General features: G+C 54.7%; 1 protein-coding gene across 2 annotated transcripts in view; it reads left to right on the forward strand.

The window, feature by feature from the left end:
- Positions 1-6,481: 6,481 nt before the first annotated feature.
- GRIK4 (glutamate ionotropic receptor kainate type subunit 4) overlaps positions 6,482-26,896 on the forward strand; it is a 415,182-nt gene continuing 394,767 nt past the window's right edge. Inside the window, exon 1 of one of the 2 annotated variants that reach the window (XM_032359115.1) lies at positions 6,482-6,692. The gene's annotated coding sequence lies outside the window, so the exon portion shown is untranslated. The remainder of the gene's footprint in view (positions 6,693-26,896) is intronic. The other variant, XM_032359116.1, reaches the window with a different exon arrangement.

A 26,896-nucleotide genomic window follows, 5' to 3' on the forward strand; every position in this document is an offset into this window, starting at 1 on the left:
AAAACAAGCACGATGTTCATCTATTCAAACTGGTCTTATTTGGGAACTCTCGTCCTGTCTTGTAAATAGATTTCCTTCTTTAACAAGGCCATTAATGCTATTTACCTAGTAACAGTTGAGTGTATCAATCATATTAATTTCGTCAATAGAGCATTTAAGTGATTATCACATTTTCTAATATTAAGTATCTTCACTGCATTTAAGAAAAAGTGTCCATGCATCTAAAGAGAAAAGCCCAAACACATAAGGCATGTGTTTACTTTCAACAATAGGAGTTACATTTCTCCAAAGATTGACTTTTTTTTTTTTTTTTTGCCTCGGGCCAAAGAGACAGACTGAGAACCCAAGAATTTAGCGATGGAAGATACCTCATTCAACCTCCTAATCCAATGCTGGAATCCCTTTTCTGACAGTCCTGGCAGATGGCCATCCATCTGCTTGTATACTTCCAGTGTCGGGGAGCTCATTATCTCCTGAGGCAACTCATAAATTCTTTCTTATTTGAGCTAAAATCGGCCTGTAACTTCTACCCACCGGTCTTGGTTGTGAAGCAAATAGGAAAGATCCTCAGTGTTTGAAAACAGCTACCACATCTTCCTTTAGTCTTTTTAAAATTAAGAAAACTGGATGCTTCTAAATTAAGACTCTCACCTGGAATCTGGAAGAGTCAGGACGTAAACAACCGAGTGTTAAACCATGCAGTACCCGGTACAAAACTTGGGCTGCAAAGCCGCTAGCGGGTAAACATCTCTTCTATCTTCAAGCCTGGCCACTGCGCAGTACAGTTCTGGAACATAACTCATCCCTCATTTAGCTAGGAGTAGTAAGAAATCTGTCCTGGGCGAATAGCAATCCTACTATCTTATTCTTTTTACTATTCTGAATTCCTTCAGAGGGCACAAGCTCCTAAAAATTGCTGTGAGATAAAACGTAAAGGTTTTCCTTTAGAAGGGAAAATTAAATGCACCAGAACATAAATTTTTGAAAGTAGGAACTATGTCCAGTTTTTCTTTCTTTCCCCCTTAGTGCCTAATATCATTCCTGGCAGATGGAAGCTGCCTGCTGATTTATGGTTTTATTGAGCTGAAAAAGCGAACCAGCCAACATTATGTTGAAATATACATGTATTTGGGAATGCACACTAACATCCATCTATCTATCTACCTATCTGTCTGTAGAGAGACATATAAACACAAGCATATGCACACACATATTTTTTTTTTTTTTTTTTTTTTTACCTTTACACTATCCTGGGGTCGTTTCATAGTAACTCATGGTAAGACTTAAAGCCACAATGCAGGCAAAGCTGTTCTCTGGATAAGCTGAAAACCCCAGTCACCTGGGATGATGTGAAAAGTGGCATCTTATTTACTTATTTACTTATTTTGGCATCTTATATATTTCTTAAAGATTTTTTTTTTTTTTTTAGATTTTACTTATTTATTTGACAGACAGAGATCACAAGTAGGCAGAGAAGCAGGCGGGAAGTGGGGGAAGCAAGCTCCCTGCTGAGCAGGGAGCCCGACACGTGGGGCTCTATCCTAGGACCCTGAGATCATGACCTGAGCTGAAGGCAGATGCTTTAACCCACTAAGCCACACAGACGCCCTTTTTAAAAAGATTTTATTTCTTTATTTGAGAGAGAAAGAGAGAGAGGCAGGGGCAGAGGAAGAGGGAGAGAGAGAGAATCCCAAGTAGATTACCCATTGAGCACAGAGCGTGATGCAGGGCTTGATCCCCGGACTCTGAGGTCAAGCCCCAGACTGTCACCAAGAGTCAGACACCCAAACGACAAGACCACCCTGGGCCCCCCTTGGCATCTTATTCTTGCGTCCCGAGGTGGTTGCACTGTGAACGCAGACCCTCTCCTGTGTCCTCTCACTGCTAAAGCAATCAGGCTTTGCTCCCAGATACAACAGGCACCCCCCCAACCCCCACCTTCCTTGTCTTCCCTCCCTCTCCCTCCCTCTCCACTGTAGAGCTTCTCCAGTCACTCTTGTTCTTGGAGCTCGAGAAGGACAACAGTGAAAGGGTGAGAAAACGTACAACTTCTTTCATCGTTTGCTTTTAGCCCTTCACCCAGTTTGACTTAAGTGGGCTTATCCCCTTCTCGCAGAGGTCTGTGCCCAGTCGTCCTCCATGCAGGACTCGCCCTAAGCCACAGGTGCCTGCTGCTGGCCTCCACCCCACCCAGCCTGCCGCCGAGACCGTGACCACGCGACGGAGTCCACTGTATGGGAAAGATGGCACAGAGAATACCTGATATCAGAGTGTGCCAGAACTGTGACAAGAGATGACATTTTTTTATTTGACTGAACCCCAAGAGGCCAAGCCCTGGATTTGTCTTATTTCCTATTTCGTCTCCAGGGCCTGACACATAATAGGCACCAAAGATTTCTAGAAGAAGAACAAATTGCCATGATGGCTTATCTCCTCTGCGCAGGAGTAAATGGAAACTGAGACACGGGGTGGAGACGACTTAGGTTCTCAGGTTGGGAGCAGAGCAGGCCTACAGGAGGAGAGGCCAGGGTATTCCGATCAAGGAGGATCCCCGTTTTCACTGTAATTTCCGTGTGAGCAGAATCCTGTATGCCTAGACTAATGAAATGGAGATAAGAGAGGTTGGGGGAAGGAGCTGCATCAGAGCACAGTCGTCAGGCTACGGCCATACCACCCTGAACGCGCCCCATCTCGTCTGATCTCGGAAGCTAAGCAGGTCGGGCCTGGTTAGTACTGGGATGGCAGAACACAGTCGTCAAGGGGAGATGGGGCTTTTTCACCATAGACATAGTCTTTACAGTCAGCGAGGCTGAGCGACGTGCCGCCGTGGGGCCTGGGGACTATGTACATCGACACCCACAGGCGCACATATCTGCTCTGGGCCGACACTCGGCCACAATGTCATTAAGCAAAACCATGGCTTAGCGTCTCTTCTAAGCCAAGAGAAGAAAGAAAAAAAATCAAAGTAAAATCAAAGAACGATTCTCTTTCTCATTTCAGTTCTGCTTCTCAGCTGGTCCTGTTAGACATTCTCCTTTAGGAGGGAACCGTGTATCCCCCAGACAGGTGGCAAGAAGGACAGAGAATTATGTCATTTAATCTGGAGTAGAGTGCGGTCCTCCAGCGGGGCTGCTGCGTTTGACCCCGTGGGGCGGTGAGGACGCTCGGCCAGCCCTGAAGTTGAACCCTACCTTCAGCTTAGGTCTGTAAAGGCTGCAAGCTTAGCGGGGACCAGTGGTTTACACTGCCCGTCAGGAAGTCTCATCTGGCTCACGGAGACCAGCGACAGAAGCAAACTCGATTTGCCAGAACAGCAGACCTCACTAACCCCTACTTCATGCTGGTTCATTCATTCAGCACATTTACTGGGCACCTACAATCCCAGGCATTCTGTTGTTAATATAGATTTTTTTTTTCAAGTCTGTATTCTCATTACGAGCTTGGGATTAACCTTCAAAAGGATCTTAGAAAAGAGGTGGTAGGTAAATTTAAGAACAACTGTTCTGCTCTGTGGGTATACCTGAGGAAAATACAAAGAAGGAAGAAGCTAAAAATAAATCCAGGGGAACAAGTCCGTAGTCTTTAAGCGCACGCAGACACGAATCGAGTAAGTAACGATTAGCTCTAATAAGTGCAAGAGAATTCTAGAGAGGGGAGCAGATTCTTGTAGGAGGAGATTCCTAAGCTGAATTTTGGGTGCATGTGTGTGTGCGCGCGCGTGCACATCTGTGTGTGTGTGTGTGTGTGTGTGTGTGCAGAGGGATGTGGTTTAGGGACCTTCCGGGCCGAAATCAATGTTAACATTCACAGAATGCTCACAGAAGCATAAAACAGGAGGACCAGGGAACTAACTGTGGGCAGCTTGGCACTGATGGAGCAGGAGGTGGGCAGTGGTGTGCGATGCGTGGGCTGACACGCTGTGCCGAGGTGTGTTGGACTCAGTTTTACTTTATAGGCCACATGGGGTCATGAAACGGTTTTAAGCGGAGGTGCTAAGCAGTCATGTTCGTTTTAGATCCCTCACTTGGGCAGCCACTTGTGGGGTGCTAGGGGGCCGATCTGAAGGCAGGGACATCTGTTAGAGGCTGCCGCTAAGAAGTGGTGACAGAGGGATGGCATGACCCCCGAGGTCAAGCATGCAAAAGTCACCTGGTCACTGGAGGCCTCAGTTGGCCCTACCGATGCAGTGGGCTCACTAGGCACTTGTGATGAGCCTTCACAGGGACCTTTGGAAAAGACGATCAGTAAAGTTAAGATCACGTGTTCTTTGCTGACAAAGGAGGAAGAAGCTATCAATAAACGTGGGAAAACAGACTCCTTCCTGTGCGCTCCAGCCCCCAAAGAACTCAGATCCACGAGACTCCCTCATGGTGCGCAGGCACTGCTGAACCCTGGCTGGGACAGATGCTTCAGTTGAGGAGTTCCGGGGGGGGTAGCCCCATTTCCCAGCTCCTCGGGAATCCCCCAAATGGTCTGGACTGACCTCCGCAGCCCATCCCCAACCCCAGCTGAGCTGGGGAACTTAGCCTGTCTGGAATCAAGTTCTGAGGGACAAGTGGCACTGACATTCAGGAGAAAAGAACGCGGAGAGAAGTGAGTGCTCCAGACCGCTCATCAGCTGAGAGCAGAAGAAGGGAGGTTGTTGTCCCTTCACAACCCCAGCGTGGGGCTGCTGGCGGGCTTTTCTGGCCCTGCCACCCACCCCCCGACTTGTAGAGGGACCCTTGCTTCTAGGGTTAGAGCCCTGAGGGGCAAGACAGACTCATCCTTGCAGGAAAGGGAGAAACGGGGGCTACCTCAGACCCATCAGCAATGTGTCTGACCTTGTCCAAAGCTCCTTCCCGCCTCCTTGGTTAATAGGATGAGCTCACCAGGCAAAAGAATAAGATGAAGAGTTTCACTCAGTATTTTTTCTCCCAAACCCTTAAGCTTCTACGGTCTTACTGATCTTGCATTGTTCCTGGAAAAGGGGCCCCGGGAACCATGCTTGGAATTTCACAGTTGGAGGTCATTTTAAAGATTATTTAGTTTGCTTTTCTTGTGTTTAGAGATGTGGAAACGGAAGCAGAGGGTCTTGAAGTCTCTTGCATCAGATCCCAGGGATCCCTCCAGTGTATTTTCTCCTGGGCTCAGGGCAGTCCTTCTGCCCATTTGGCAAATGACACCCAGACTGAGGGACTAGAGCTGGAATTAGAACTTCCTTCTGTGTAGCCTGTTCACCCCTGTGGCCTGCTTTGCCGGCTTCCTCCTCTGCGGAAGGGGACTAGTTTCACTTTGCCAGTTGATGTGAAGGTGATTGGAAAGACAGTGTGTACCTGCTGTTGTCGTGGTACACAGTTGGTGCTAAATAATGTCCTCCCTAGGGAGCATGATCCCGGCCAGCGTGGGGAGGTGGGGGATGGGAAATTGTGAGACACACTGCTGCCTGCAGTCTGGGTGGCAGGGAGGTGGCAAGGGCCGGCGGCCAACCCTCCGTGGAGAGTGCCATGCCAACCAGTGTTCTGTCCCTTCAAGCCTGAGACCCAACCGCCAAGGCTGAGAACAAACTGTTCACCGAGGGTCCCATCAGGCTGTGGATGTGGGGGCCGCAGCCCCGCGGGCCGGAGGGCTCTGTGATCAGTTCGGTTGTCAGCCAAGACCAACGTGTGTCGTGGAAAAGAGGGACCGATGTTTGCGGACCTCACAGAGCCTTGGACCTCCTTCCCCAGCCTCCTCCTGGGCGCAGCTGCGCTGTAGCAAACAGAGCACCGACTGCATGTCAGACGGCTTGGTTGCCCTCCCGGTCCTGCCTCTCGCTACCTCGCTCACTTGGGGCCCTGGGCTCTGGGCTGGACTGTGCTCCTCTCCCGGCCTTGGGGTCCTCATCCGTTATACGAGGAGATAGTTCCTCCCAAGATGTTTGTACTCGTCAAACAGCGCCCTGGAACCCGGGCGCGGGGTCTCTCTGGCTTTCGGGTACAATTCGCTTTCCGGTCCCAGCACGGAGTCTCCAGCTCCCCATCTTCGCCGCCGCCCGGCCGCAGTCTCTGGCAACCCCGCACGCTCGTCCCCCGCGCGGTTCCCCCAAGCCCCACAAGGGGGCGCCCTTTGCCCGCCGAAGCCTGTCGGGCTGTAACTCCGGGGGCCGGGACCGACTGCCCCCTCGCGCCGGGCGGTGCGGGCCGTGCCCGGGTGCCTCCCCCCCACCCGCCTCCAGGGCACTACACCGCAGCGCCCGCCTCTCGTCCCGCGGCCGTCCAGCTCCGCGCGCCCCTCGCGCCCCGGCCCCGGCCTCCCGCTCGGCCTCGGCCCCGGCTCCCCCGGGGCGGCGTCAAGTTTGCCTCCGGCCGCCCGGCCCCGCTGCCGGCCCGCTCCTCCTGCGCCTCGGCTCCGGGGCGCGCCGGACGAGGCCCCCCAGCCGGCGCCCGGGGTGTGCGGGCTGCCGGCCACCCGGCCCCGAAGGGGCGCCCCCCCGGCCGGCGTGCGCGGGCCGCCGCAGTTCCAGCGCTGGCCGCCGGGCGGCGCCCCGTGCCTCGGCCGCGCTCCTCCCGCGCTGCCCGCTCCCCGCTCGCTCGCAGCCGGACACAGACTGCCTTCAGCTGCCGGCGGATCGCGCTGGGGCCGCCGCGGCTGCTGCGGAAGCAGGGAGAACCGGAAAACAACAGCCCGGCGGCCCGGCCCCAGCTCAGCCCCCGGCGTGCGGAGCCGCCCAGGTAAGGGCAGGGCCCGCCGCGGCGCCCCCCAGCCCGCCTCTTGGGCTGCCCCCGGCGCCCCTCGCGTCCCGGCCGCGCGGGCCCCGCGCGCGCCCCCTCCCGCGCCCGTCCCCCCGACTTCTGACGTCTCTGCCTCTCCGCTCCCCCGGGGCCGCTGCCCCGCACCCTTCCCTGCCCCCCGCCCCCACCGCCTCCCCGGCGCCCTGCCTCCCCTCTCCCGCCTTCAGCCCGCCGGTCCCCTGCCCTCGGATCCCTGCGTCTCCCGGGCTCTGGACCCCATCGCTCCGCTCCCGTAGTCCCTCCAGTCTCCATCCCCGTCTCTCTCCCTCCGCAGCCCTTCCCCGGGCTCGCGATCCTCCCGCGCTGGTCCTCCCCTTCCCCCGTGCAACTCCCCGCCCTGCCTCTGCCCCCTGCAGGGATGCCGGCCCCTGCCCGCCGCCGGCGCGCTCCCCCAGCCGCCGTCACCCCTGCTTCCCGCCCGGCCCCGGCTGCTCTGCCCCATCCCGGCGCAGCCCCGGAGCCCACGAGGCCCCCCTCCCTCTTTGCTCGCTGCCATCTGCCTCCGTTGCCCCCTGCCCCTGAGCTGGACTCCCGCCACCACCACACCCCCACCCTCCACGCCGGGCTCGCTTCGGGGGACCGGCGTCCTATCAGAAATGACCCTCTTTCCCTGGACTCATGAGGCTCCCACCCACCTCACCCTAGTTCACCCGAGTGGGAAGTGAGGGAGAAACTCTGGAGACCTGCATTTGGGCGTGTGATGGGGGAGGGGGCTGAGGAGGAGGGGGGGAGGGGAGCTGATTGAGATTCTCTCCGGTGAGGACTGGCAGAGCGGTGAGCTGCTCAGACCTGGCCTGGGTGGAGGGCCGGCTTGCGACAGCTGGGACAGGGGTTTCAAGGCACTGAGAGCACCTGTGTCTCTTTCCCTGGCTCCCTGGAGCTGAAGAAAGTGAGAGAGGAGGAGCCGGAGCCCGGGGAGAGTTGGCCAGTGGGCGGGGGCGGCGGCGGTGGGGGGCTGGGCCGGGGCCCTCTGGCCAGCCGGCCTGCCTGGCAGTGGTGGGGCGCTGCGGCCCGAGCTTCTCCCCCGCTGGACCTTTGGTTGCACAGCTCTTGGCATCTCTACTTTACGCTGCCATCTTCCTCCTGGTGCTGTTGTCTGGTGATGCCAGGAGGTGCCACCTCCCTGCCTCCCTCCAGTGGCTCTCCTGGGCATGTCTCCCAAGGGCCTGGGTTGTCTGGAAAGAAGAGGGGAGCTCTGGGCAAGGCCGGGGCCCCTCCGATACCAGACAGAATGGTCCTGGGGGCTGGCCCAGAGTGCGGAGCCCTGCTAGGAGCAGAGAGCTACCTTCACTTAAGCTCCCTGTGGGTCACCTGGGTGACAGTGACACTTCCAGGAGCACCTGCCAACGGCTGGCATCCCCTATGACAGAGGCTGTCTGGGTTGGCAGTGGACATCCGAGAGAGCAGTGTGGTCCCGCTTTGTCCCCCGAGTGTCTGTGCTCCTGTGATCTGGCGCGAGGGGCCTGGGGAGGTCAGCTGGGTTCCGCGCCCCCCCCTCCACCCCCAGCCTGGGAAGGAAGCCCCAGGAACTCCACTGGGCATCATCAGGCCGGTTGTATTTGCTGAAGCTGCAGCCCATGCCTCATCATTAATCAGGTTTATTATTTTCCTCACTGGCTGGATGTGTTCCTCAAGGTCGCGACCCTTTGGAGAGTTAATCTAATATGCACACATTACAGTGTCTGGGTTTGTTTAATTTTCCGTATTTTGTTCATTTCTTGCGGAGCGAGACTTCCGTGGGGAGCTGTGGCCCGGGCTTGCCCACCAGCCTCCTGCCCGCCTGGCTGGCTCTATCCCCTAGCCCTCCTCCGGGCATGCCACCTGAGACCAGAGGCAAGGCTGGTCCCTGGAGGTCTTGGCAGTGCCTGGTGGGGAAGGCGGGGTAGTGAGTGGAGGGGCGCTGGGCAGGACATTCTGGTTTTTCTTTGTTTTTTTCCCTCTTCCCCCCTCCCCCAGGCGTCTTGATCATTGGCTGACATTTTCATCAGCACCAAAAGTTCTTCCCAGAGCCTGGGTCTGTGTCCCGGTCTGGCTTTCCAGTTTGGTTTTCCCCGAGGATGGAGAGGAACTTTGGAGGAGTGGGAGAGAAGTGGGGGCCGTCATGAGGGGATGCGGGGGGCTCCTGGAGAGTGGGTCTGAGCCAGACCTGTTGGGAGGAAGGAGGACCTGTCCTGGGCGAGGGGAGACACTGCTGGAAAAGCAGAGGAGTGGGGTGGCAGGGGCGGGTGCTGTGCGGCTGGTGGGGGGTGGGCCGTGGCAGGGAGTGTGTGGGAAGAAAGCCTCTGCCGCTACTTCTACAGAGTACGAATCCCTTATGTGTGTGATGAGCGCCGCAGTTTTCCAAATGCTTTTTAGGAGAATTACTTCATCTGATCTCTACCAGGGCCCTACAAGCATCTCATCTGCACTGTCGCCCTCTAAGGAGGGATCACTTGTTCCCCCAGGTTCTGAGATCCGGAGAACTTAGGTGACCTGCCCAAGGCTCTGCGGCCGCACAGGAGGCCTCCGGACTCCCAGCCCAGTGCTCGGGTCCTGCTACTTGTTGCTGGTGAAGGTCTCTGCTGCTCGGCCCTTCCTCTCCCTGTCCCGAGCTTCATTTCACCTTCACCTTCTCTAGGGTCAGCGCCACACTTTCCCCTCCCCGCGGGGGCTGGCTGGTGGTCCCCACTGCCTTCCCCACCAAGGTCTTGAATCTGGCTAATTCTTGGCTCTGCATTCTCAGCCCTAGACTGGGGGCTTCTGCACATGGCGGGGGTGTGGGGGGGGGCGTGAGGGAGGAGGATGTCCCGCCAGCCCCGTGCTTCCTCTTAACTGCCTCCCACAGAGAGTTCCAGGTTATTCCAGACACTGGTCTGGAAACCGCAGACCCCTAGGCTCTGTCTTCCTCCTCTGTCTCCCCCACCCCACTCCTGGGCGCCTTATCCCTTTGGTGTTCAGTTCTTTCCAGCACTTTTGCTACCTGGCCTGACCTTTCCTTTAGTACTGCTACTGCCCCATGCTGGACTCAGCCCCTGGATGATGGGGACACAGGCTCCTCCGTGGGTGGCCTGCGGGCTCTGTGTCCAGGCACCCTGCTGCCACACCTGCTTTCCCAGAAAGATGGCATTTGTAATGCGTCGTGACCAGGTCTCAGGAGCCTCAGGGCTGTCCCCCCCCCCCCCCCCCCCCCGCAGCTCCTGGACTCGGTTCTGTGGGGGTAGCTGGAGTTTACGGGCCTCCTCCTGTGGCCATGCTTTAGGCCTCTGGACCTGATCCCCCTCTCTGCCCCGCCTGCCCTCGCCCCGGGCTAAGTGGCAGATCCGGCTTCCTGTCTTCTTGTCACTCTCTGGGTGACTTTGAACAAACTGCTTAACCTCTCTCAGCCTCATTTGTCTCACCTGTAAAATGGGGACCATCTCCCCTGCCCGAGAGGCTAGTTGTCAGCATGGCTCTGTTTGTGTGGGCACGTGATCTGTCAATGGGAAGGCCATATGGAGGGCTCCTGTCACCCTGCTTCCTTGGGGTGATCTGTTGGTCTCCCTGCCCAGAAGGTAGGTCCCTTGAGGAGCAAGGCCTTTGCCTGGTGCCTGAAGTTTGTCCTTCCGTGCCCCGGTTTTCCGCACCCATGCACCGGCCCCTGCTTATAGCGGGAGTGGAAGAAATAGTTGTTGCTTGATGATAACATTTGGTTACATAAAATAGGGTATGCCTTACACTGAACAAACCCAACACGAAAAAGCAATTTATGCCACCGTAGCAGGCCAAGGTAAATCGTGGGAAGGAAGGAGGGAATCGGTTTAGCACCGCACACGCCGCTCATTGCACAGTCACCCCAGCTCCATGTTTACGGATGAGGAAAGGGGGCCTACAGAGAGCCCTTCTGAGCCCTGCCATGGTCCGGGGAGCACTCCAGAACCCCCCCTTCCTTCCCTCATACGTGGGCCTAAAAATGGGAGGGAGATGCCTCCTTATGGAAAGATCTGATACAGGTTTTCTTGGAACAACTCAATACCTCAGTCATTTACATAAGCAGCGTTTGGGTCTTTGGGGGCTCCTCAGTGAGGCAGGGCTTAGCGAAGCAGGTTAAGGATTTGGGGGGCAGCACAGGAGGATGCCCCCTGGATGGGACTAGGAGGGGTGCGTGGATGTGCTCAGGCTGCCGTGGACGCTGGCGGTCTGATGGGGCTGGAGGTCAGTGAGGACGGGGAAGGACTTAGCCGGTGAGGAGGGCTGCCCAGGCGGAGTGGGGGGGACAGGGGTGGCCTGAGGGGTGGGTGATGGGTGGGGACGGACTGAGGGGTCCTGTCTTCGGGGAGTCAGGGTGGCAGGCATAGGGTAGAGCTAACAATTCAAGAGGACCTTGAAAGCCAAAGAGAAGAGGTTCACTGGCTGCCTGGGGCTTGGGGGGTGTGGAGCCTCCTGGGCAGGCAGATGAGTGAGGGCCCAGAGAGGGCTTGAGGGCTGGGGGCACTGGCAGCAGGGGAGGGGTGCATTTGAGTGGCATTTCCAAGGAACAGCAGAACGTGAGGACAGATTGGAAATAGCAGACGAGGCAGCAGAAAGTGTCGCCGAGAACTTAGAGATTTGGAGCCCTGGAGGCTCCCCAGGATGGTAATGCCACTTCAGAAACGGGGAAGCCAGAAGGGGAAGCAGGCCTGAGGGAAAGCCGAGGAGTGTGTTCCCAGAAGTGCTGGGAGGCAGGTGTGGGCCCAGGAGCATTTGGGGAGGGAGCCTGGGTGGCCCGTGGACTCCTGCTAGAAGTTGCTCCCTGGTCTGTTGCCTCCAGGGACCCCCTGGGCTGAGCTTCCCTCCAGACACGTTCACAGGGGTGTCCCCAGTGCCATGCCCTGGGCAGGTGCTAAATAAATATTTGTCTTATTAAAGTGACCCCAAGTCATGTTTAACAAATGTTTGTTACCGAGAGAAATTCCTGGTGGAACATGGTGGGTGAGGAGGGGACCGGAAGACTGCGGGGGACTTCCGGCGTCCGGGAATTGGGTGTCTTGGGGCTCCCCCCGCCGTCAGAATCCAGGCTACTTCTTGCTGCCTCAGTTTACTCTTTGTGACCTCTGTCATCTCAGGCATATGACACACTCGATCTCAGGGACAGAGTCTCGGGCAGGCTCCCTGGCAAAGGGAGGGGGTGCGGGGGGCGGGCACGACCCCCACGACAGGGCACCACAGCGGCGGCCTGGGAGAGGGACTGTGGAGTAAACATATGTTTAGAATTAGAGTTTAAGGGCCGGAGTTAAAGAAGAGGATTTAATAGAATGAGAAATCAATAGCCCAGAGGAGGTTAAGATGTGTAAGTGAGAGCCTGGCTACAAGGTGCACTTAATAAAAAAGAAAATTTTAAGAAGAGCGGAGGACGGCTGCACGCTGCGGGGCGGCTAGGGCAGTTGCTGCCGTTCAGCCCGGAGGCTCCTGGGTAGGGAGACTGGGTTTCGGGAATCTAGTTTGGCTGTCCCCTTTTGGGGGCTGCTGTCTGTCTTTCTGGGTGGCCGGGGTGCGACAGCCCTGTCCCTGCCCCAGAGGCTGTGTGGGGTCGTGGTCGGCCACAGCTGGCTCAGATTGCGCAGGATTCAAGTCCCGGCTCCTGCAGCTGTCCGGCTGTGAGCTAAGGACCATAATAGTGGCCAAAGGAACCCTCAGCAGGTGACTGAGCACCCGCGAATGGTCACAGTTGTCGCTGTTACAAGTACGATTAAATTTTCATCTTCACAGAGTCTCTCCTAGCCCCGTTCGGCTCATCCGCCGCTGTGGAATGCTGTCCCTGGCGAGGCTGGTGAGACCGTGGGAACTGGGTGCGGCCCTGTGGGCCTCGGTGTGGTTGAGTTACTTGGTCCAAGTTGCAAGGTGGGCAGTGGCAGAGCTGGGGCGTCAGCCCGGGGCTCCAGGCTCCCTGGCCTGTATCCCTTCTGGGGGGCTTCGTGGCCCTCCACGCAGGAGCGAGAGGACAGGCAAAGAGAGACGTCTGTAACCCACGTGGTCCTATCTTGGCATCCGAACAAATTCGGGTTGGTACTGACCGGGAACTTAGTTCTCTAAGGCGCTTAGACCAGGAGCCCCTCATGGTCAAGGAGATGGCCTGTGTGTTTGTGTCTGGGGATAAGCTCACATTGTAGGTAAATACAGTAAATATTTGTTAAGTGGACAGATTAGTTGACAGCAACAACTCCTATGGCCATGATAATGGCGAGTATTTTTCAGATGCCTCTCCTGTACCAAACATGACACAAAGTGCTTTCTATATAGTAACTTCGCTTATCCCCTTACTAACTTTAAGCTTTGGGATATGGTTTATGGTGCTATGATTAGTTTAGGCACTACTTAGCCTTCTGTTATACCCATTTCACAGACAGGGAGGCTGAGATTCGGGGAGATGATTCATTAGCCTAAAGTCCCGTAGCTGGTAAGAAGCAGAGTTGGAATTTGTACCCAGGCGGTCCAATTTAAAAAAATATATATTTTCTTGTTATTAAGTAAACTCTCTCCCCAGCACAGGGCTCAAACTCACAACCCTGAGATCAAGAGTTGGGTGTTCTACCAGCTGAGCCAGCCGGCGCCCCTCAGGCTGTCTGATTTCAAACTAGGGGTCGGAAGTTTCTGCGTGCCTGTGAGGGTACGTGCACATGTGTGCACATGTGCGTGTCTGTGAAACAGGCACTGACTGTCCCCCAACTTCCTAGCTCCCCCTCCGGCCCCCTCACTGTCCTGTTCCTCATCTCATAGGCAGGGACGCCAGACACGGGGGACGCACAGACCTTCCACACACTCTCTGGCTTGTCTTTCCTTGACCTGATTTCTTTGACCTACCGAGGGAGCGGTCACTGGTACTACTGGGGAATCAGGGAAAGGCTTCTCTCCTCAGAGCTCCTGCACGGGCCCTGACTTCCCCCACAGAGGCCATCCAGACGAGAGCCGGGGGTGGAAGCTGGAATGAGGCAGACAGGAACCGCGGATGAGACTCTCTCATGACATGAAAAGTTTGAGGATTGGTGGCACTCGGGGGACACGTGGCTCCTTGAGGTTGCAGCAGTCCTGCCCTGCCTGGACCATTCCTTCCAGTGCACCGGGGTCCAGCCGGCTGGCGTGCGAGGCTGCCTGCGTCATCAGTTGGGGGGTCTCGCTGGGGTCTTGGACTCTCAGAGGCATGACGGGGTATCTCTGGAAGAAATCTGTTGGGACACTCCTGTCACAGTGGTGCTTTTTCATCTTTCCAGCATCTTCCTTGGCCTCGTTGTGTTCATACGATCATGACAGAATGTCCCCAGCAAGGTTGGTGATGGGATAGGAATTCGGGGATGTCTTTCTGGAGGCAGCAGAGACTTTTTCCGAGCTAGAGAAGACTGGAGTGGACGTAGGGAGGGCCAGAAGGGACCCCCTGGAGTCCTTTCCTGAGGGTGGCTCTGGAGTTTCTCACCAGCTGTTCGCTGCTCCTGAGTTTCCATCAGACGATCAGCCCTTATGCTGAAGACGCTAACGCCGCTTCCTGGTGGGTATCCCATATTCAGCGCTTACGATAATCTTGATGATTTCGCCCTTGCCCCAAGGATCGCTCTCAGAGGTGGACAGAGCTGCTAGGTATGATCACCTCAGACTCCCAGAATTTCCATAACTAGCTGAAAACCAGTGTTTCTCTATTGAAGGCTTATATTGGGATCCAGGAACCCTGCCCCCTGCCAGGGGCTCTTCTGAAGGTGCCTTCTGAAGGTCACCCGTGGTTCTTGCAAATAGTGGAGGCAGTGGTCCCTGGGCGCTCCTGCTCTTCCCAAGGTGGAGAATATTCCACACAATAAAACAATGTTTGTCCAGAAATGATGATGCCTATTTTATTGCTGGGAAAACTGAAATCCAGGGAGGGCATTGAAAACCAGTCTTATCCCTGTACCGAACTTGAACGCATTCATTCAGCGTCCTACTTGACACTCTCCTCTTGTCTACACACAGAATACCCACTGGCTAGTTATCCAGCCCCAGCTGTCACCTCTCCCCTTCCTCCTCTTCCTCCCCGTCTTCTGAAAGCTGACTTTATTGAGCACCAATTACATTCTAGATGCTTTACATGTATTAAGTTGATCTACCGACAACCAACCCCAAGAGTGAACCGAGACCCAGAGAGGTCGTGTAGCTTTCTCAAGGTGACACACTAGAACATGGTAGAGCCAGGACGGAAATTTGGCTTCCCGGGCCATGTCCTTGACCACTCCCAAGGCAGCCGTGAATGAGGGAAGATGTGAGAACACCCAGCCCGCTGTCTGGCATACAGAAGGGGCTCAGGAAATGCTAGCGATTTTCTTCAAAAAATACCAGAAGATTTTTACCTTATTCCCAAGCCAAATCTCCTTCCCATGGGTCCTCATTCTGCACCCCTCCTGGGAACCCCATAAGGCACTCCTGCCCCCCTTCCTGTTCAGTCCTCGGGCTGTGAAGATACCTCATGAGCAGAAGCAAAGCCGGCATCCAGGCTCTTCCTCGCTGGGTTTCTGTCCAAGACTCCCTCCCCCACACCAAATCCCTGGCTGGGAAGATGATGGGGGAGCTCAGAGAGGTCCGAGGCTAGGACTCATGAACAGGTAGTTGCCTGATCCTTGGCCACAGGGCTGTGCGGGCAGCTGCCACACATCCATCATAGGACACATTTCCGGAGCACCTCTGGGGTTCCAGGCGCAGCCACGGGCTGGCACTGGGTGGGCGCACCCCATGGCTGGGCCCTTACACCATGCCCGCACAGATCCAGAATCTGCCAGAGGCTACACTGGGTCTTGGGTCCTGGGGGTGGAGGGCTTGAGGCCTAAGGTGACTGCCTGCTCCTTTGGGCTCCTCCGAGGTCCTCTGAGGCTAGATGATGCTGCAGCTACCCCCCGCCCCCCCGTGAGGGCCAGAAAGTTCAGGTGACCCAAATCTAGGAGTACAGAGTGGGCAACTAGATGGAGAAAGCTCCCCATTTATTTGAGCTAAAATAGCACCATCCCGTTCGCCTTTGAAAAGGGAGAGTCCTGCCAGAGTCCAAAGTAAATAGGCTGGAACATGCGGTCGGCAAGGTGGGGTGCGGATTGGAAGTAACAAGGCCATGGGCTCTGTAGGCAGCAGAGAGTCAGCTGAGAGAGCGCATGTCCCTCAGCACCGACTGGCTGCTCTCTCTGCCCCTCTGCTCCTCTTTGGGGAGGGGGTTAGTCCCGGGGTGAGGGGGATGCTGGGGCCTGACATGCTGGGACAGAGCCAACCTCTGTCACATGTTCCCAGGCCAGGAAGGGCTGCTGCTCTCGTGTCCGTTGTCTTGTGTCAGTAAGCCCTGCCCAGGGGTTATTCGTTCCCTCTGACCTAGCAGTAACTGCCCAAACCCTCTCTGTGTCTTCTCCTCCGTGGCCTGTGCTTCTCCGAGGAGCCAGTAGGTGTCTCTGTTCAGCCTCCAGCCCCGAGCAGGGGAGGCACTGGAGCTACTCACCTAGGGGAGGGTCAGGCCACACTGATGCTGCGGGAAGGTCAGCAGAGGTCATCACATCTGTCTCTGCTGCACTGGCTCAAGGGCTGTCCGCTTCTCAGCTTTGCATTCTCAATGACTAGGACAGCCCCAGTACATAGTAGCTGCTCAATAAACATTTTGCGGCGTGGATGGCTGCGTCTGTTAGCTCCTTGTCGGCGGAGGCCGTGGATGGGGGAGCCCTCCGCTTTGCTGAGCCCTATCTCTGGAAAGCAGGGATGGGCTGCTTTAACTCACAGATGTGGGCGGCCGAAGAGTCGGTTAGTTGTGTGGATCTCAAAAGACATTTTCTCCTCAGACCGGGGGGCGGGGGGTGGGGGGCGGGCGGTTAGCGTGACCTGTCATGAGGCAGAACAAGTACGAAAAGCAGCCTGGGTTCTGCCTGGACCTTGACCCTAGGTATACACTTCACACTGTCCTCAAACCCAGCTGAGCCCTGCATGAAGGGCCGGGGGGTGGGGGGACTGGACGGGGCTGTCTTAGTGAGAGCAGGGGTGGTACCCACGGGTGAGGGGCCCTGGCGTGAGATCAGAGTGGGGGTGCTGTGGCTCCTGTGAGTCAGGGGGAGGGGCCGTGGGAGCAGGGACCTCCGACACCCAGTGTGACCTGGGCCCCTGTGCACTCTGGAATTCAGGTACTTGCAAGTAGAGTCAGCGGGGCGGGAGGGCGGTGTGCAGGGAGGGGTGTGGGGAATGCAGGCACGGAGCCTAGGAAGAGGCTGCCTTTGTGTGGAGACCATGAAAAGGGGCCCAGGATCTAGGGGATGAGAGGAGGTCTTGTTTGATATTTCATGCCCTGGATCCCGGGCCCTGATCATGAGCCACGTGGAAGCACAGCCTCAGGGACTCTGGTCACCAGCTGCTGGCCATGGTCATCCGGGGCCACTGAGTCGTCCCCACACACACCCCCTCCTGTGCCCATTTCTGCTGATGGGCGGCGGTGCCACAGGACTGAGCTGAGAGGGGTCTGCAGCCGAGTGTGGGCTCCTGGGACGGGGCCCAGTTCGCTCTGTGTGTGCTGTGGGCACTGGGCAGGATGAATTTGCCAAGTGAGATTTTGGCCGACCATCTCATTTTACAGATGGGGAAATTACTCAGAGAGGGGAGGCAGCTCACCCAAAGTCACACAGCTTGCAGAGTCGGAATTTCCCTGACCCCTGGTTTCTTCGGTCTCGTGCCTCTCTGACTTGCAAGGAGCTTCTTATCAAGCCAGGGGGCCCAGTGCCCTGCTTCCCTGCTCGCCCCACCTTTGGCTGGGGCCCTCCCCAGCTTCTAGCCAGCCCTCTCCTGCCTGGGCAGGGTGTGGAATGATCCACAGAAGTAGGCCCTGCTCTCTGGGAGTCGTGACTCCAAGCAGGATATGGAGGAGGGCCGGGCAGAGGCGTCCCCCCGGCTGGGGGAGGAGCAAATCAGTCACATCTAATAGAAGCCCATCTTAAATCATAAGGTGCTTCCTTTTTTTTTTTTTTTAAGATCTTTTTTATTTATTTGAGACAGGGAGTGCGAGAGAGCTGAAGCCTGGGGGCAACGGCAGAGGGAGAAGCAGGAGAAGCAGACTCTCCCACTGAGCAGGGAGCCCAATGTAGGGCTCCATCCCGGGACCCCGGAATCATGACCTGAGCCAAAGGCAGACGCCTAACCAGCAGAGCCACTCACGTGGCCCCAGAAAGTGCTTTCATTAGATCCTGTCTGACTTTATTTATATAAGATTCAGGAACAGGCAAGGTAATCTTTGGTGATGGAAATCAGGCTAGTAGCTTCCCTTGGAAGGGGGTGGCAGGGGGCCCTGGCCTGGGGACCACTGGGAACGCTTCATGTCTGGATCTGTGAACCCAGCGAATGGAAAGTTCCTTGGGCTCTTCGTGTGCGATGCATGTGCACTTTTATTTTTTTTCTTTTTTTTTTTTTTCATTTTTCAGTTTGACTTTATTCATGTGTTTAAATATTTAAGATTAGTAAATATATCTATTTTATTTTATTTTTTTATTAATTTATTTATTTTCAGCCTAACAGTATTCATTATTTTTCACCACACCCAGTGCTCCGTGCAATCCGTGCCCTCTATAATACCCACCACCTGGTACCCCGACCTCCCAACCCCCGCATGTGCACTTTTCTATACACATATCATATGGTCAATTTTAAAAGTTTTTATAGTGGTTCTCATGGCTAGAGACTGGTCACTCGGCAGAATGTCCCGGAGGAGAGCTAGAGTGACATTAATGGAAATAGCAGGTGGTGTTTGCTGGACACATTTTAGGCAGTGTTGCTCGTCATTCATGTGTATTTTCTCATTTAATCCTTATAACCAGCCTCATTTGACAACACTCAGAGGAGGGACATAAATGGCCCAATGTCACACAGCCAGCCCCCAGCAGAGGCAGGCCCAGGCCAGGTCTGACTGCAGAGCCGGCCTTGTCGGCAGAGTACAGAGGCCTCTGGAGCTGCCCTGACCCACTGGTCCGTCTGCTCACGGTGGGGTGGGGGGTGGGGGTGTGGAAAGCAGCGGGGAGCCTCCTGGACAGTGTTGTCTTGGCCACTCTGCTATGCCCGGTAGCTTGTGCCGGAATGTGCAGAACAGCCACAGCTGTCCGGCTGGTCCCAGTCTGGAGATGCCTCTAGAATGGAAGTGGACGGGCAGCAGGAGCCGGAAGGGAGGCAGTGTCCAGAGAGTCGCAAGTGCTGCTGGTGCTGTAGGGGTCTCCGAGGGGCACTGCCGGCTGGTGGGGATGGGGCCCTGTGGAGGCTGGTGCGAGGGCAGATGATAAAAGCCTCCAGGGCAGATCCCTGCCAGGTAAAAGAGGGAAAACCAATATTTCTCCCAGCAGCCGGTTGGGGGGGGGGGAGCTGATCTGCATAATGCAAATTCCCACACTGTCCCGGCCAGCTGGGGAGTTTGCATCTTCTCGGAGACCTCCCTGCTCCCCGGGAGAAGACAGGAGGATCCAGGGCACACGCTGGCATCTTCCCCTGGGCTGGGGGCTGAGAGGACACTGGGAAGTCAGGCGCTTTTGTTGCGCCTGACTTTTTGTCTTACTTGGCGAAGCAAGTCAGCCTAACTCAGACTAAGCCACCCTGACGTGTGGCCTTGTTGAGGGGGAGAGAGGTGTCATTGTGTTCGTGTTTATATGCAACTGGCAAACCAGACAAAGCCTTATTGTTGTCCAAGGTTTCCAATCAGATGGGGAAAAAGAGGGCCCTGGCTTCATTCCTGGTGCTGGAGGGCTTCTTAGCCAAGGACCCTGCTCACCTCCTCTGGGAGGCCTGCCCTGATTAACCTCTTCAGCCCCTTCCTATTATATCCCAGTCCTCAGCAAGGATGTATATATGCTGGGAAGGGTGTAAGTACATTAGCAAAGTTTGATTGTTTAGGGTTGATTTTGTCTTCAGTCTATTTCCAGTACCTTTTCCTATTACCCACTTTGACTGGAGGCTGGCTGAGGACAGAGAGTATGAGGACCTTTCCTTGGAGCCTCTCCTTGCGATTCCCTCTTTGAGCATTTGCCCATTGAGCCCAGCTGGCTGACTCGAGCTCCCTAGTGCAGCTTTGGCTCTCTACCTCAGGATGTTTGCACATGCTGTTTGCCCTGCTTGGAACCCCTTCCTCTACCACCTCTCCTCCTCTTGCTTTGCTCCTGCACATGGACTCTTTTGGGCAGCCCTTCCTGCTGCCTCCTGCAGCCTGAATGAGGCCCGTTTGGGTGCTTTGAAGCCTCTAGCCTTCCTTCCCTTTGGAGCGCTCCCCACACCACGTTGTAACTGCCCATTTAAGGCTTGGACTCTCTGACTGGGGCCTGAGCTCTGGAGAGCCAGGGATTGGATTGGGCTGTTTGGGCCACTTCTGGGATCCAGGCCCTAACACAAAGCCCCGCACGCGGGAGGGTCTCACTGCATGTTTGTGGAAAGAGGTGAGGCACTGAGTGCCAAAGAGAGATGAGAGGTTCTGGAGCTGCTCCGTTGGGAGCCCACTTGCTGGGCCTGCCCACATTGGAAGGGTTGCCCTTGTCTGTGGACTCCTTCCAGCTGAGTCTGAGCCCCAGAGCAGCTGCTAGAGGCAGGCATCGAAAGCCCAGCCTGGGCACCAGGGATCACATGGTTTTTGCTCTGCACCGAGTTCCTGACAGCGGCGCACAGAGGTGCATGTATTCCACAAACATGCCTGGATGCTAAGCGTTTAAGACCCCTGTGGGGACTAGGGATCAGGAAAGGTGCTGGCCCTTATTTATTCGTCCGTGGAACCAGGTAAGGGTAATTTCAGGTATCGTGCAGTTCTTGGTAGGGAGAACCCTTCCTCCCTCATACCCCTCACGGCCACCGCCCCCGCTGTGTGCATGTTTGCCAGCTTGCCGATGTAATAATACTCCCAGCAACTCTGGGAGGCGAGTGTTATTGACCCATTTTACAGATGAGGAAACAGAAGTTCAGAGTGATTAAGCTGACATGTTTGCTTCATGGCGCTAGACTGGTAGGTCGTAGAGCTAGGATCCAGGTCTTCTAGCATGCCCTGCCACAGCTGCCCTTCCTTCCAGGCAGCTAAGTGCCTGCTTAGGAATCAGGGAGCCCCAAGTGCAATTCCTCAGAGCACCCCCCTCCCCCTGCTCTCACTTGGCGCCTGGGAGTCCATGACCTTGGAAGGGCCTGTGTCTGACCACAAAATGCAGGTGGGAGGGAGACGTCTGGCTTTGACAAATAGTCCTGTGGTCCCAGGACATGCAGGGCTAATTCAAGTGCAAACAGTGTATTAGTATTTATTACTCATGCTCCACTGCTAATAAAATTTGAGTTTTAAAAATAATGGTGAGCAAATGAATTGGTCGATGGTCTGTGGGAAGAGGAAGCAGGGAAGGATATTTCATGGAGAAGAGTGACGGGGGACTTAGCTCCAGCAAGTTCCTTGCGGGGAGGGGTGGGCGGGTGCATGGGAAGGACTATTACTGGGGGCAGCTCTCCGCTCGCTGCCCTGTCTGGGACATTGTTCATCGGCATATTCACATCTGTCGGAGAGCCTTTGTCGAAGGTGGCGGCATCTCCAGGCTGGGTGCCCAAAGAGCCGTTTATATCATCTGTGCTTAAACTCCGAAATTTGGAAAGGCACTTCCTGCAGGGTCCCGTGCCCATGATCCAGGGGGTGTCCCCACCTCCAAAACCTGAGTTGGATGAGCAGGCTGAGCTCTGCCAAGCAGGGCAGAGACCTAAGGAGTTCCTCAGACAAACGAAGGGACATACCATAGGCTCTGTGGTGTTTGAGGATGTGGGAAAAGGGCCAGAGGACCCCAGGTGTTGAGGGGACTCGGAGCTGGGTAGCACTTTGGAGTGACGAGAAGTCTGATGGTCAGACCCCCTCCCCTCTGCGGGAGGCAGCACCCCTGTCCCTGTAATTCACTGGTCTTGCCTGTGTCTCAGGAGCATCATGGGCTGGAAAAAAGTATAATTTAAGAAAGAGAAGACTTGCTACTGTGTGACTTCAAGCAAATCATTTAACTTTTTTGGGACTTAGTTCGCTGATCTATAAAATGGGACTGCTGAGGCCTGCCTGGCCCGTCATGGGATCAAGAGGGAAAACAAGGCTGTGCAAGCAGAAGGGATATGATGGGCCATCTGGTGTTTGGAGACAGCGCTCACACTCTCCTCAAGAAACTGCTTTGCAGTTTGGGCTTTTGGAAGGCTTAGAAGATATGAGGGGACCTGGGGTCTGTGTGTGTAGGTAGTACTTACAAGAGATTTCGGTACCTATCTGTCAGGAGCAATAAAGGGGGCGTGGCATTTTCCTCCCCTCACCTTCTTGCCCCCCACATGGACCTGTTCCGTAGTGCTGTCCCAAGTAGGGCTTAGACACCCAACGTCACTGTGCGCTGGAGTGAGCGCTCTGCCCACATGCTGTCCAAGTCTCACCCAGCCTCGAGGTGGGCACCAGTGTGATCCCATTTTATTGGAGCGGGAAACTGAGGCCCGAAGCAGTGAGGGGCCTACCCAAGGTCACAGTTAGAATTGAGCTCTGCCCAGTTCCTTCAGCGCTCTGCGCCCTCAAGGTTCTGGCCCAAGGATGTCATGCCGAGGGTTGCATCAGTGACCTTGGGGTGACCCTGTGGAGTGGATGCTTTCTCTTTTCTCTCCTGTGTACCCCGAAAGGGAGATGTGCCCTGTCTTTGGATGCACTGAGCATGAAGATGGACTTCATTGCACCTGGCAGGTGCTTTGCCTTCAAAGCGCCTTGGGCTGCAGTGAGCAGGACTTCCAAAGGCCGAGCCAGGGTCTGTGGCCGCTCAGATGCCTGCCTGATTCTGATTTTGCCCTCTTGGAATCTCTGATGGTTCCTCTCCAGTTCTAGAAGTGACCCGGCCACGTGCTCTGAACATCTTTGCCCCAACCCCTGGTCCCAGCTCCGTGCACCTGCCCGGGCCCACCCTTCACCCCAGGATCTCTCGGTCTGGCTGTCCCAGTGGGGTCTGCCCCGGGCGCGGGCACAGTGGCCCTGCAGGGTTTGCAGGGAGCATCCCACCCCCTGGGAGGCATTGACTCAAGATCTCCCCGGAGGGGGAAAGGGTATTGTTTAGACATTTTGTGTAAATTAGTAATATTGTAACTGTTAATTGAATGTGCATCGATTGCCTGTCGGAGGTTTGATTTAATCTGTCCTTCCCTTCCCGGTCTCAGTCGACTGCTTCAGTGGTTTGCTTGGTCTCGTTTCTCTTTCTCTAATGTGGACGCCTCCCCGGCACCCCCAACCTTGGTCTCATTTCGCTGGCTTCATAATGAGCATCTTCTGTTTTCTGGCACTGGCCTTGGCCTCCCTGCGGCCACCAGTCCCTCCCAAGTGGATCCACACGACTTGTCCCTCAACTAGGGTTTTCTCAAGTATCTGGAGACCCAGTGAAGACAGACTTGGCCTGGTGCCTTTCTTTCGGGATTCGAATGCTTTGAGATGTTCGGAGGTCTGGAGACTTATGGGATGAGTCCTGGTTTTGCTGATTCATTCGTTCATTCATTCATTCATTCATTCATTATTTGGGGAGGCATTCACTTTATGCCAGGCCTTATGTTTAGCTCTCAGGGAACACATTTCCGAGTTCAGCATTTTGTAGTGAAGCTGGGGCAGTGGACGGATAACACAGTGCAGCGTAATGGGCTGAGGTGGAGGCCAAGGCACAGAGCCGGGGGTGCACAGAGAGGACATGGAAATCAGGCGTGGGCAGCAGAGGAGAAATAATACCTGTAATACAGCTTGAGCTGATTTCAGAGAACAAGTAGGAGTTTGTCTGGTAAAGAAAAGGTCAGAGGCATCTTAGGCAGAGGGAACAGCGTGTGATGGCTGGGCCAGGGCAGGAGCTGGGGCAGAGGTGGCCAAGAATAAGGCAAGGGGCTAGGGACGCCTGGATGGCTTAGTTGTTAAGCATCTGCCTTTCGCTCAGGTCATGATCTCAGGGTCCTGGGATCGAGTCCTGCATCAGGCTCCCTGCTTGGTGGGAAGCCTGCTTCTCCCTCTCCCGCTCCCGCTGCTTGTGTTCCCTCTCTTGCTGTCAAATAAATTAATAAAATCTTAAAACAAAAAAAAGGCAAAGGGCTAATCACAGTTACAATGGAGCAGTTCCTAAACATGGCTAAGGGTTTTCCTCAGATTATCTAGTTTGTACCTATAGCAATCCTGCATGCAGGGGCCAATAGGGTCTTTCATCTCTGCAGTGGCAAAGCCTGGATCCCACATGTCCTTGGTGGGAATTCAGGGATGCTGCTTCTCTCAGACCCCGCAGCTGCACGGCGGTTGTCTGGCCCCGGATTGGTGTGCCAGGGGTTGGGTCAGTGACCTTGGGGTATCCCCACAGTACAGCTTATGAAGGGTCTTATGTGTGTGCACTGGAATGTGTGAACTGTATCCCAAAAACTGCAGAGAACCACTAAGAAATTTTAAACAGAATAATAGCTCGATCAGATTTGTTTTTAGAAATAATCACTCTTGCTGCGGGATGGAGGAAGAAGGGGATGTGACCCGGAGCGCAGGCACAGAGAGCAGTAACAGTGTGTCAGTGACCCTGTGCAAAAGCTGGTGCCGCCTAAGGCAGGCGGATGGGTGTTCGGGTGGCGCGGAGGACACAGGGCACCTAGGGGTCGATTGTATATGGGTGAGGGGTGCTGGGTGAAAGGCAGGTGTTCAGGTGATTCTCAGATTTTTTTTTAAGCCAGAGTTTACAGAAATTTATTTTTGTAAAATACATGAATACATCTCATCCAAATAAAGTCCTGTCAAAAGCCAGATTATTACCTGTTCCAATTTCCAAATCAATGCAGGATATCTTTGTTGATCATGGAAAGGACTCATGCCCATGTTCCCTAACATGAGAAGGCATGTGCATGGCACGACATGCTGGTTCTTTCTGCCCACTGACCGGGAGGCTCGTATAGGGCCTGGATCTCACACTGAGGACCATAAGCTGATACACCATCACTGGCATTATTTAATAGCACTGTTTCCCCCAACACAGAGAAGATGCATATGAAAACTACCCAGGGTGAAAAAGAAAGCCTTGTGGTACTTCATACCCTCTCAATGTAACTGCAAGGCTCATTAGCTACAGAAATTCCTCATTAACAGTTACCCCGGCCAGGACGGGTGGCTTCTTCTCCCCCGTGTTGCTGAGACGTAATTGACAAACCTCACTGTAGAAGTTTAAGCCATCCTGCTGTCCAGCATGGATATTGTGGAATGATTGATTAATGAATTTAGTTACCACCCATCCGCTCATAGATACAATAAAAAGAAAAGACAAAAAAAAAAAAAAAAAAGCAAAAGAATTTGTTTCCTTGTGATGAGAACTGAGGACCAACATTCTCAGCAGCTTTCTGTGTCCTACAGCCGTGTTAACTGTGGTCATCGCCTCGTACATGGTCCCCCAAGGGCCAAATCGTCCCATAACTAGAAGTTTGTTTCTTTCAACTACCTTCCTCCAGTCCTCCCTCCCCTCTGCTCCCCACCTCTGAGAACCTCAAGCTGGTCTCTTGTTCTGTGAGTTTGGATTTTTGGTTTGGGTTTTATTTTTATTTTTTTAGATCTCACCTAGAAGCGAGATCATACGGTATTTGTCTTCCTCTGTCTGACTTATTTCACTTAGCGTAATGCCTTCAAGCTTTATCCATGTTTTTGCCAATGGCAGGATTTCCTTGTTTCTCGTAGCCGAATAATATTGTGTTGTATATATATATAGCACATCTTCTGTATCCATTCACGTGTTGATGGACACTTGCACTGTTTCCATGTCTTGGCTGTTGTAAATAACGGGGCAGTAAATGTGGGGGCACAGATAGGCCCTTGGCGTAGTGTTCTCATTTTCTTTGGATAAATTCCCAGAAGTGGGATTACTGCAATATACTAGTACTCTTTTTAAGGTTTTGAGGACCCTCCATAGTGCTTTCCACAGCGGCTGTACCAGCTTGCACACCCACCAGTAGTGCACGAGGGCTCCCTTTTCTCCACATCCGCACCAGCTCTGGTTGTCTCAGACTCTTCTTTTGGGGCAGCTGGGCGTCATTCAGCAAGGCCTGGTGTACAGGGAAGGATTGGATTGCCGTAGAAGATGATGGACTCAGCCCTGTTGTAGACTAGCTAATTTGCAGCGACCATGGTGATCTCCAATGGACAGTTGAATATGCCCACCCAGAGCTCAGGGCAGAGGCAAGGGCTGGGGTGCAGATTTGGGAACTGAGGCAATAGGGGACACATGGGTTTGGAGGAACTCCCCGTGAAAGACATTTTTTTAAAAAATATTTTATTTATTTATTTGTCAGAGAGAGAAAGCACACCAGGCAGAGTAGCAGGGAGGCAGAGGGAAAAGCAGGCTCCCCGCCAAGCAAGGAGCCCAATGCGGGACTCGATCCCAGGACCCTGGGATCATGACCTGAGCTGAAGGCAGCTGCCCAACCAATTGAGCCACCCAGGCCTCCCCCCCCATCATGAAAGACATTTAACGATAGAAGAGAAGGGGGCTGGTGACGAGCTCTGAAGACTGTCCACTTGGAGGGCCTGAGTCGGGGAAGGAACCAGAAGAAGTAGACAGAGGTAGAAGGACCAGCAGGAGAGAAGGGTGTCTCAGAAGGCAGGGTAGACATGGGGGAATGGTCCCAGTGTGGAGTGCTGTAGAAAGGTACATACGATAAGGCAAAAGCAAACAGTGTTTAGGGGTTTGGCAGCTCAGGGGTCCTTGGCAACCTTCCTGGGAGAGGATTGGATGGGTCAAGGGGAGGGGGAAATTCCAGGAGGGAAACGGTGTTGGACAGGACAGGAAAGGACTTTTGACAGTGGCCTCTGCAGCCTGGCCAGGAGGAGAGGAGAGACCAGGAAAAGTGAGGGCGAGGGCACAGGTTCAGGGAGGGCTTCTCCAGCCCGAGAAACCCAACAGCTTACTGACTGAGGAAGATCAGCAGAAGTAAAGCTGATGGTGACCAACCATCAGTTGCCCATTCAGGGCTCAGAGGCTTCCTGGGACTCAGACTAAACCTGGGATGATCCTGGGCAAACTGGGATGGTTGCTCATTCTGGGAGAGTTTACTTTCACTGGTTAGCTGGTCAGTCTTTGACAAAGGGCTTGTGTGGAGGAAGCCCTAATGCATAGTATTTACTGAATGCCATGGTGCGAACACCCTTGCTATGGTGTGAACACCCTTGCTATGGTGTGAACACTCTTGCCATGGTG

This window comes from Mustela erminea, chromosome 9 (genome assembly GCF_009829155.1).
Source record: "Mustela erminea isolate mMusErm1 chromosome 9, mMusErm1.Pri, whole genome shotgun sequence".
In the NCBI taxonomy this organism is placed as follows: Eukaryota; Metazoa; Chordata; class Mammalia; order Carnivora; family Mustelidae; genus Mustela; species Mustela erminea.